We start from the raw sequence: 10,550 nt of genomic DNA on the forward strand, positions 1-10,550 counted from the left end.
AAACATTCAAATTATGATAGACATTATCTGTTTTAATAATCATCATCAGTGCATTGCATATGTTTGTCTTGAATAAATTATTTCGCTATCACTCATTTAAACTGCATCTTTACTTTGCATATGTTTTATGATACTCAACTCCTGCTAAAGCTGTATACCGTTTAAGGGAGGATGACGAAAACGATACCGCAACCTCATACAATATGCTTTTGAGCAGACTATGCTGACGATGTACAGGCATTGTTTCAATTCCTAAACAGTGGAGATATAAGGATGTTAATCCCTCTTCAACCCCTTTGAGTCTAAGAAGTAGAAGTTTCTTTCTTGTACTAATTAAAACCCTTGATCATAACCTGGGGCAGGGTAGTTCTCAGTTAATTTGGCTGTGCATTCTATTTTAAGAGAATCATTCAGTACACCTTTCAACAAAGGTTTCAATCACAAGCGTTCATCCGCACACATCAAAGAAGTGTTGGAGATGTCAATCAAAAGCCAATGATGGTTCATCAATCATTAAGCAAGGCAGTCAATATCTTTCAAAAAGAAAAAAAAATGATGAAACATATATACAAAGAAAAACCTGCTAAGTCAAAAATCAAAGAGATGACTTAGGCAAAAATCAAGGCATCCCGCTGACTGTAAGCTCAAAATAGACAGTTCAGGCAAAAGTTAGGGATATCAAAAAGACGAAAGAAGAGAAGTCAATAAATTCCTGAACAACACAATGTTGTGACTACCAAAAGGAAGAAGTGACTGCCATCTCAAAAGTTCTCTTTGCTTGTGAACCATCATCATTATCAAAGGTGCAAATCCAAAAGTCTCTTGGAACCTGAATGCTTAAGTTGAATTAACTGAGCTTAGGATTGAAGATCATCACGAAGAGGGGTGGGTACAATCAAATTTTGAGCCATTATCCTTTGTTTCTTAAACCGTGAACCAAGCCACGTTACAACCCTTGAAAGTCCTAATTGAAGCATGGTTAGTTCGAAAGCATACTGTCACCAAAAAGGTATCCTGACTCCTTAAGGTTTACCAAAAATGCTGAGTTGATATTTCATTTTTACAAGCATCACGTTGTTACAAATATCATGTTTTTACAAATATCGCGCTTTTACATCTCCTGCTTTAACGTTTTTCAAAAACTCAAGACAAACGTATGCATTGCATCTCATGAGTTCATTATTAAACAAATTCTGCTATATAACTTCAAATGTTAGCAACAGGAAGAACCTGCACAGGGTACAACTAATGACTAACAGTTATCCCGACAGACAAGATCACTCCAGAAGCAATGTCTCCTGCGTATACACGGGGCACGACGTGTTTTGTCCAAACAATCTGGGGCAATCAAGTCAAGATTCCGAGAATCTCTCAAGGATGCCAAAACAATCAAGGGCATGCATCCAAATAGATCTGAAGCTACTTCCCAACCAACATGGGATATTTTCTTTGGCCTATGATTACTAGGGGCATGTCGCCCATAGTGCACATCTCATAAAGTCCTCGCGAGGCGAATCTTTTCAAAGTCTCTACCAGCAGGGGCAAATCTATGCAAGTCCAGTTTGACATCTTGATCAATATTCAGCGGTGTGTCCTAATCAAATCCAGGAATGGTAGTTACTATAATATCGGGGGCAATGTTCAAGGCATCCATGCCTTCCCACAACTCCGATTTCTCAAGATCATATCCCCACAGAGCAATCCTCAAGAAGATATCTTCAAACATACTCATCCAACAAAGACATATCTCCCCAACAGAGTTTACATCTTCAACACTACCGGTTCTCCAACACTTTGCTCTTCTCCAACATGATTTATTAATAATCCCCAATCAGGGTACATCAAGTTACTGATCATCCCCAAGCAGAAATCATAAATCCCCAGCTGAGCATCTTCAAGATAAGATCAAACATCAAAATTACAATGACATGGAGATCCATCTTCTCAATCAAGATGTATCAAATAGCATAAATCATAGGCATACGTCATAAATCATAAACATATTCATACATCGCATACATTACCTCATAATTAGCTCATGCATAACATACAAAGTTCCTCATTTATTTTGAGGGACTCGTTACATAACACATGCATCATGACATTATATAAATTGCTACACCTATTGCAGAATACAGGTACAGACAATTGAACGAAATCTCCAAATTCCCAAGATCTAATTCAGTTACTACGAACGGTACTGACACTGTCAACACTCGAAGATCTAATTCATTTACTACAAACGGTGATGACACGATCATCCTCAAAGATCTAATTCAGTTACTACGGACGGTACTGACATGGTCAACGCTCAGAGATCTAATTCTATCATCACGAACGGTGTGGACATGATCAATGACCTCCTCAGTCTAATTCAGTTACTACGAACGGTGCTGACACGATAAGAGATATAATTCTATCATCACGAATGCTGTAGACACGATCATCTTTCCAATATCTAATTCAGGTATTACAAACGGTACTGACACGATCAACTCTCAGAGATCTAATTCCATCATCACGAACGGTGTGGACACGATCAACTGTTTCTAAAGTCTAATTCAGTTACTACGAACGGTGCTGACACGAGAAGAGATCTAATTCTATCATCACGAACGGTGTAGACACGATCATCTTTCCAAGATCTAATTCAGGTATTACGAACGGTACTGACACGATCAACTCTCAGAGATCTAATTCCATCATCACGAACGGTGTGGACACGATCAACTGTTTCTAAAGTCTAATTCAGTTACTACGAACGGTGCTGACACAACAAGAGATCTAATTCTATCATCACGAACGGTGTAGACACGATCATCTTTCCGAGATCTAATTCAGCTACTACGAACGGTACTGACACGATCATCTGCCAAGATCTAATTCATTTACCACGAACGGTGGTGACACGATCATTTTCAAAGATTTAATTCAGTTACTACGAACGGTACTGACACGGTCAAAGATCTAATTCCATCATCACGAACGGTGTGGACACGATCAATTATCCCCTAAAGTCTAATTCAGTTACTACGAATGGTGCTGACACGACCAACTCTCAAAGATCTAATTCATCTACTACGAATGGTAATGACACGATCAACATTCAAACAACTACTTCCCAAACACTTCAAACATAATCTAATACATGCCCAATTGGATGGCATCTTTAAGCCCATCCCCATCATACACCTGGATGGCATCTTCAATCCCATCTCCCACAAAAGTCACTTCGTCATCAGCTAGGGCAAATTCCTGGGTATTCTAGTGTTCAATCCTCTTCCACCTTCAGATTCCGACCGACATACAAATCACTCTACATCTTCAGGTTTAAGAAAATTGAACAGGGGCAGCTGTCATACCCCAAAATTTGCCCATACTATTTCTCCTATTCAAAAGTCAAATCAAAATACAAAGTTCCAAGATACACTCTCCTAAGCAAAGATCAGAAAATTAGGGTTTTGTTGTTCTAAGGGAAAATCAATGAATCTATGTCTCAAAGACACTCCATATGTCCTATAATATCTCACATTATCTCTATGACAAGTATCAAGTCTTAGCTTAAAGGATTGGTCACCCAATTGTTCAGAAAGTCAACAGTCGACTGAATTGACCTAAAAGTCAACTGTGGTCAAATTACAGTCAAAATTCCTGATTTTTTGTCAAGATCCTAATATTGAAGTATCATTCACCATTTGATCAAGTATTGATCATGGTTCATCAAGGAAAGATAAAAAATCAACAAATCAAAAAGTTTCTAAATTAGGGTTTGTATAGGAGAAAGTCAACTGAACTTTGACCAGCCATAACTTTCACATGGAACATCAGAAATTTTCCATCCTAAGCTCATCTTGAAGGAAATTTGATTCTCTACAACTTTGTCTCTCACATGCCAAGTCTAAAAATGCTCCATTTGAGAGATATGGACCAAAACATTATAGGTCCTTTTCAAAAGTCAACCAAAAAATATATTTTCAAAAGAACACATAAGGAGCATAGAACATTATTTTGATATGAGACCAAAAACATTGGTTAGAAGACTCTTTGAGGTTTCTAAAAAGTCCAAGAACTTGAAAAAATGTTGAAGTATGAGGAAATGGCAAGGTGTACAAGTTCACCTATTTTCCAAGGGCATGTGTGAAGAGAAAAAGTCCAAGACTTCAAATATTTCCAAATGGGCCTACATTCTTTTCATCCAACCTTCGTCTTAAGCCCATGCACGTCCCAAAGATATATCTCACTATTTTTTATTATTTTTACTAATTATTTTATGATTTTTTTCTCATTTAAATCATAATTTAATTGTATAAAATAATAAGTTAATAAAAGATATGATGTTGCTTGGATTTTAAGTCAAGAAATCAGACAATATATTCCTCTAAATCAATAAAATTGGTACAAGGCAAAATTGATACAAAAAAGATTGAAATTGTGCTAATATAGAAAGATTTAAGAATAATTTTCAATCAGAATCATCTACATTTCTCATGTTGGTATTATTAAGTGTATTATTAATCCATGTTGACTTTTGCTTTTGATTTTATTTTATGCTTTGGCCATATGGGTTTGTCAACCATTAGTGTGTTTATTTTCTTTTTGAAAGCCGGTTGTAATAAGTTTGAAGTCTGAACTTCTTAGTTTATTCCTACATATAGGAGGTTTGTGGATTTGTTTAGGGCATTCGAAAATTTGGAGAACATACTTGTTCAACATTTGAAGTTTCTCTGAGCAAACAACTCTTATAAGTTGTATCAATAAAAATGTCTTTGAGCATATTTGTGTATTTTATTTGTATTTCTCCATTTGATTATTACAACCTTGATATTTCAAATAATGTAACCGTAAATATTATCATATTTATTAAATTTTATTGATATTTTAAAAAGAAATGATATTATTGTTTGTTTTACAGCTCAAAAGAATCATCTACATTACTCATCTTGGTATTATTAAGTGTATTATTAAGCCATGTTTGCTTTTGCTTTTGCTTTTGCTTTTTGCTTTGGCCATATGGGTTTGTCGGCCACTAGTGTTTATTTTCTTTTTGAAATCCGGTTGTAATAAGTTTGAAGTTCGAACTTCTTAGTTTACTCCTATATATAGGAGGTTTGTGGGTTTGTTTTGGGCATTCAAAAATTTGGAGAACATACTTGTTCAACCATTCATTTCAACAACTTTGAGACGTATTCACCTCCACCATTCATTTTGAGAACTTTGAGCTTGTGACTGCTTTGTCGTTCAACCATAGACTTGAACTTCTTAAAACACTATAAATACCTCATATGTTCTCTTGTTAGGTATGTCCATAGCTTTCTAGTATAATCGTCAATAAATGTGACAAAATATCTATTTCCACCAACCGAATTAACTTGCATCGGCCCACACACATCATAATACACCGTCTCAAGGTAATGCTTGGTTCTACAATTTGCATCCTAGCTGAAGTTAACCTTGTGTTGCTTCGATTGCATACAATCTTCACAAATTTTAGATTGTATGTTAATGAATGGAAATCTGGTTACTATTCCATTCTTTTGCAATGCATTGAGATCTCGAAAAATGAGATGCCCAAGACGTAGTGTCATATTCATTGTTCTCGACTAGCCGCTATAGAAGACACCTATACTCCATAACCTTCAGCTCAATCTTGAAAGTTCTATTGGCAGCCATATGAGCTTTAAGGACCAAAACATAGTTTGACTTTCTCATTACACAGTAAAGATACGTAGACACATGGTTTTGAAACCCTGGCGAGAAAAATTAACCTTTCCCTTTATGCCTCTCCCTTGTAAATATTTTCCCTTTTTTAAATAAGTAAAATGAAGTAAGAAATAAACTTAAGCAAACACACTTACCCTAGGTTAGAAGAGGTTCCCCTTTAGTACATGGGAAGTGAGGGGTGCCTAACACCTTTCCCTCACTTAACCGACTCCCGAGCCCTTTATTCAGTTGCGATGATCGTCTTAGACCTCTTTTAGAGTTTATCATTATTTCTACCGTTCCTTAGAAACGAAGAAAATATGGTGGCGACTCTGTAAATTTTGTTGACCACGACAGTTGGCGACTTTGTTAATTTTTCCGGCCACGATAGTTGGTGACTCTGTAAATTTTGTCAGCCGCGATACTTTACAATTGTTAATATCAATGATTTATTTTTATTTTTTTAAGAAAACTTCAATTTTAACATATTTGAGGATGGTTCTATAATTGAGGATTATATGGTCATTTGAGTTAACTACCAAATTTATATTATCTACCATATAAGAAGACAAGATGTTCTTGAAAATCCAAAATTACCCTTTTTAGTATTTGGTCCAATCAAATCTTCTCTTTTGTTTTAAACGGTTAAAATTTGATTTGTAAAATATCATTTATCTCTTCAGCTTAAATTCCATAAATTGTGTTCTTCCCTATTCAATGTGCTGCATCTTTCCAATGCAACATTTCTTCTTCTCTCTAAGTTCAGATGAATCTCCTATTTATCTTTCCGTACTCCTTGTCATACCCCAAAATTTGCCCATACTATTTCTCATATTCAAAAGTCAAATCAAAATACAAAGTTCCAAGATACACTCTCCTAAGCAAAGATCAGAAAATTAGGGTTTTGTTGTTCTGAGGGAAAATCAATGAATCTATAGCTCCAAGGCACTCCATATGTCCTATAATATCTCACATTATCTCTATGACAAGTATCAAGTCTCATCTTAAAGGATTGGTCACCCAATTGTTCAGAAAGTCAACAGTCGACTGAATTGACCTAAAAGTCAACTGTGGTCAAAGTACAGTCAAAATTCCTGTTTTTTGTCAAGATCCTAATATTGAAGTATCATTCACCATTTGATCAATTATTGATCATGGTTCATCAAGGAAAGATAAAAAATCAACAAATCAAAAAGCTTCTAAATTAGGGTTTGTATAGGAGAAAGTCAACTGAACTTTGACTAGCCATAACTTTCACATGGAACATCAGAAATTTTCCATCCAAAGCTCATCTTGAAGGAAATTTGATTCTCTACAACTTTCTCTCACATGCCAAGTCTAAAAATGCTCCATTTGAGAGATATGGACCAAAACATTATAGGTCCTTTTCAAAAGTCAACCAAAAGACATTTTTTTCAAAAGAACACACAAGGAGCATAGAACATTATTTTGATATGAGACCAAAAACATTGGTTAGAAGACTCTTTGAGGTTTCTAAAAAGTCCAAGAACTTGAAAAAATGTTGAAGTATGAGGAAATGGCCAAGTGTACAAGTTCACCTATTTTCCAAGGGCATGTGTGAAGAGAAAAAGTCCAAGACTTCAAATATTTCCAAATGGGCCTACATTCTTTTCATCCAACCTTCATCTTAAGCCCATGCACGTCCCAAAGATATATCTCACTATTTTTTATTATTTTTACTAATTATTTTATGATTTTTTCTCATTTAAATCATAATTTAATTCTATAAAATAATAAGTTAATAAAAGATATGATGTTGCTTGGATTTTAAGTCAAGAAATCAGACAATATATTCCTCTACATCAATAAAATTGGTACAAGGCAAAATTGATACAAAAAAGATTGAAATTGAGCTAATATAGAAAGATTTAAGAATAATTTTCAATCAAATCTCCAAGATTACAAAATATAGGATTCAATGAGATTCTTGCTGATTTTATTGACCTAATTCATACTACTATAAATAGTGAACAGTTTCAGACCCCTAGTTCACGTTTTGGCAGCTTCTGATAACACGATTTTATATCGTATATTTAGCCTAAAATCCATAGATATTTATAGCATTTTCCGTTTATTATGTTAATTTATTATGATATTACGCGTGTATTTGCTTTATTTCAGGTTTTACACTTCAATTTCGACTATTTGCGAAAAGGAAAGAAAATTGAGCTTAAATGACCAATATTTATGCCTAAAAGATGAAAAGGGAGTGCTGAAGTGAAAGAAGGGTGCAATTAGGACCCAAAAGGCCCAAAAGAGATATTCAGCCCACCATGAATCAAAAGGCGCGTGGCCCAGACCTGCAAGCAAGTGGAGACGCACGTCTCCACGTTCTCTTCAGCCACGTCACCAAGAGGAGACGCCCGTCTCCAACTGCCCAAGATTTTCTCCACTTGAGACGCACGTCTCAAGTCTTCCTGAAGAAACGGAGACCCACGTCTCCACGCCCAGTCTGCAGAAAGTTCCTAAATTCACGGATTCCAACTGCAAACCTCCTCCTATAAATAGGACCTGCTATCCCACTTCGAAAGAGTCCGATTTCCTGCCAACGAAGTGCTGCCAAAATTGTACCGCGAACTGTTTTTCCTTATTCTGTTTTCATTTAACCGTCTATTTTCTCACAACGATTTCTACACTGGAAATTGTTGTGAACTTTTCATAGATCTAGCCTTACGTTAGATTTATCGCTTTATTTCCTTGTTTTTATTTTCTGCCATTTAAATTCCGAAGAACGATCCAGCCAACCTGTGGTGGAAGTTCGAGTACTTCAAGATTCAATTCAATCCAGATTTATTTTAATTCAAGTTTTTTATTTACCGCCTTATTTATATTATCTATCTGCATGATATATTATATGCCATTTAATATGCTTATTATTACGAACCGAACCGATATATGTATGTTTAATCGTATTAATATGTCTGGCTAAAATACTAAAGGTGTCGGTATGTAAAGTAAGTTAACCGTAGGGATCCGAAATAAATTGGCTTAAATTATGTTTTATTAATTATCACTTATTTTTGGTTTATATGTCTAGTTTAATTAGTAAGTCTTAAAACCAATAGAGCGAAAGTTTGAGGGGTTAAGACGGTCAAAGGTTAAAATCAATAGAGCGAAAGTTTGAGATCTTTAACTGGATAGTAGACATAGAACATTAGTTTTAAGGATGGCGAAAGCGTATTAAAACTAATTGGAACTTATTTATTTTCAAAAAGTGTTTTTACACCCGAGCGGGATGGCGAAAGCGTACGTTAGGGATATTAGCATGTTCCGAGTCAACAGAGCGAAAGTTTGAGATTAGGAGATTTAAATAGATAACAACCTCGTAAAATAGGCATTTTATTAATTACATTGTTTCCAAAAAGCTCTTCTAAAATCTAATGGGATGGCGAAAGCGTACATTAGGATTAGGATAGTAGTCTGAATCAACAGAGCGAAAGTTTGAGACGAGGATTTTTAATCAATTGGAATTAGTAAAGATTTTTAATTTAATTACGCAAAAGCCAATGAACCTTCAGATTACCTTTAGTTAAACGAAATACATACTGATACCTGTCTTTTATTATTATTCTTTATTTTCTCACAATCACTTTCCCTTAGGAACAATCGAAATTTTAGTACTCCTAGCTTTACATAGTAACCTTAGATAACGGTAGATCGATTCATAGTCCCTGTGGATTCGATATCTTTTAAAACTACACGACACGACTGTGCACTTGCAGTTATCAGATTTATAGACACGTAAAGTCGCGATCAAGTTTTTGGCGCCGTTGCCGGGGACTATTTAAGTCGATATCGTAACTCACTGTTACACCGTAGAGACTAGGATAATTCTTCCCTTTCTTTTTGAACGATTGTATGCCAAATACTCGTTCACAAGGAGGAGACTTAATACAACGAATTAACGAGATCGAACGTTTCATTAACGTTAAACGTCGAGCTCGCAACCTTCCCGAAGTAGCAGAAATTCCGATTAATCAGGAATTGAATTTTACTGATCAAATCAATCAAATCACCCCGAAGTTAGAGATGGCTGCTATTCGTCCTCTTAGAGACTATGCCGCTCCTTCGCGCGCTGAACCGCATTCAAGTATCGCACCACCTGCGATTGAAGCAAACAATTTCGAACTGAAACCTTCACTGGTCCAAGCTGTTCAACAGAATCAATTCTCTGGAAGCCCTGTAGACGACCCCAATCTCCATTTATCCGTGTTCGTGCAATACGCCGACACTATCAAAGCCAACAACGTTAGTTCCGAAGCTATTCGATTACGCCTTTTCCCTTTCTCCTTGAGAGATAGAGCGAGAGCGTGGCTTCAATCCCTGCCTTCCAATTCCATAACTACGTGGGACGAATTGAAGAGAGTATTCTTAGCAAGATACTTTCCGCCTAGCAAGACTGCTATGCTTAGAGGTCAAATCAACGGATTTACCCAGAAAGATAACGAATCGCTCTTCGAAGCTTGGGAACGTTACAAGGACATGCTTAGAATATGCCCTCATCATGGACTCGAACCATGGCTGATCATCCATACCTTTTATGGTGGTCTCTTATATAACACTAAAATGACTATAGATGCCGCTGCTGGCGGAGCATTAATGGACAAACCCCATGATGAAGCATACAAACTCATAGAGAACATGGCACAAAACCATTACCAATGGGGAGGAGAACGCGCCGCTCTAGAGAAAGCCCAAACCAAAGGAGGAATGTACGAAATTAGTGGTATAGACCGCGTTAACGCTAAAGTAGACGCTTTAACTCAAAAGATCGAGAATTTGACCATCACTCCTTCAGCCACCGCTGCCGCTGTAGCACCTAACTGCGA

At 36.2% G+C, this 10,550-nt stretch overlaps 1 non-coding gene across 1 annotated transcript; it reads right to left on the reverse strand.

The window, feature by feature from the left end:
- Window positions 1-10,125: 10,125 nt before the first annotated feature.
- On the reverse strand, window positions 10,126-10,232 carry LOC131654327 (small nucleolar RNA R71). Its single transcript, XR_009299368.1, has one exon. It is a non-coding gene; the product is annotated as a small nucleolar RNA R71 (small nucleolar RNA).
- Between the last annotated feature and the right edge of the window lie 318 nt (window positions 10,233-10,550).

Source organism: Vicia villosa, linkage group LG2 (assembly GCF_029867415.1).
Source record: "Vicia villosa cultivar HV-30 ecotype Madison, WI linkage group LG2, Vvil1.0, whole genome shotgun sequence".
NCBI lineage: Eukaryota > Viridiplantae > Streptophyta > Magnoliopsida > Fabales > Fabaceae > Vicia > Vicia villosa.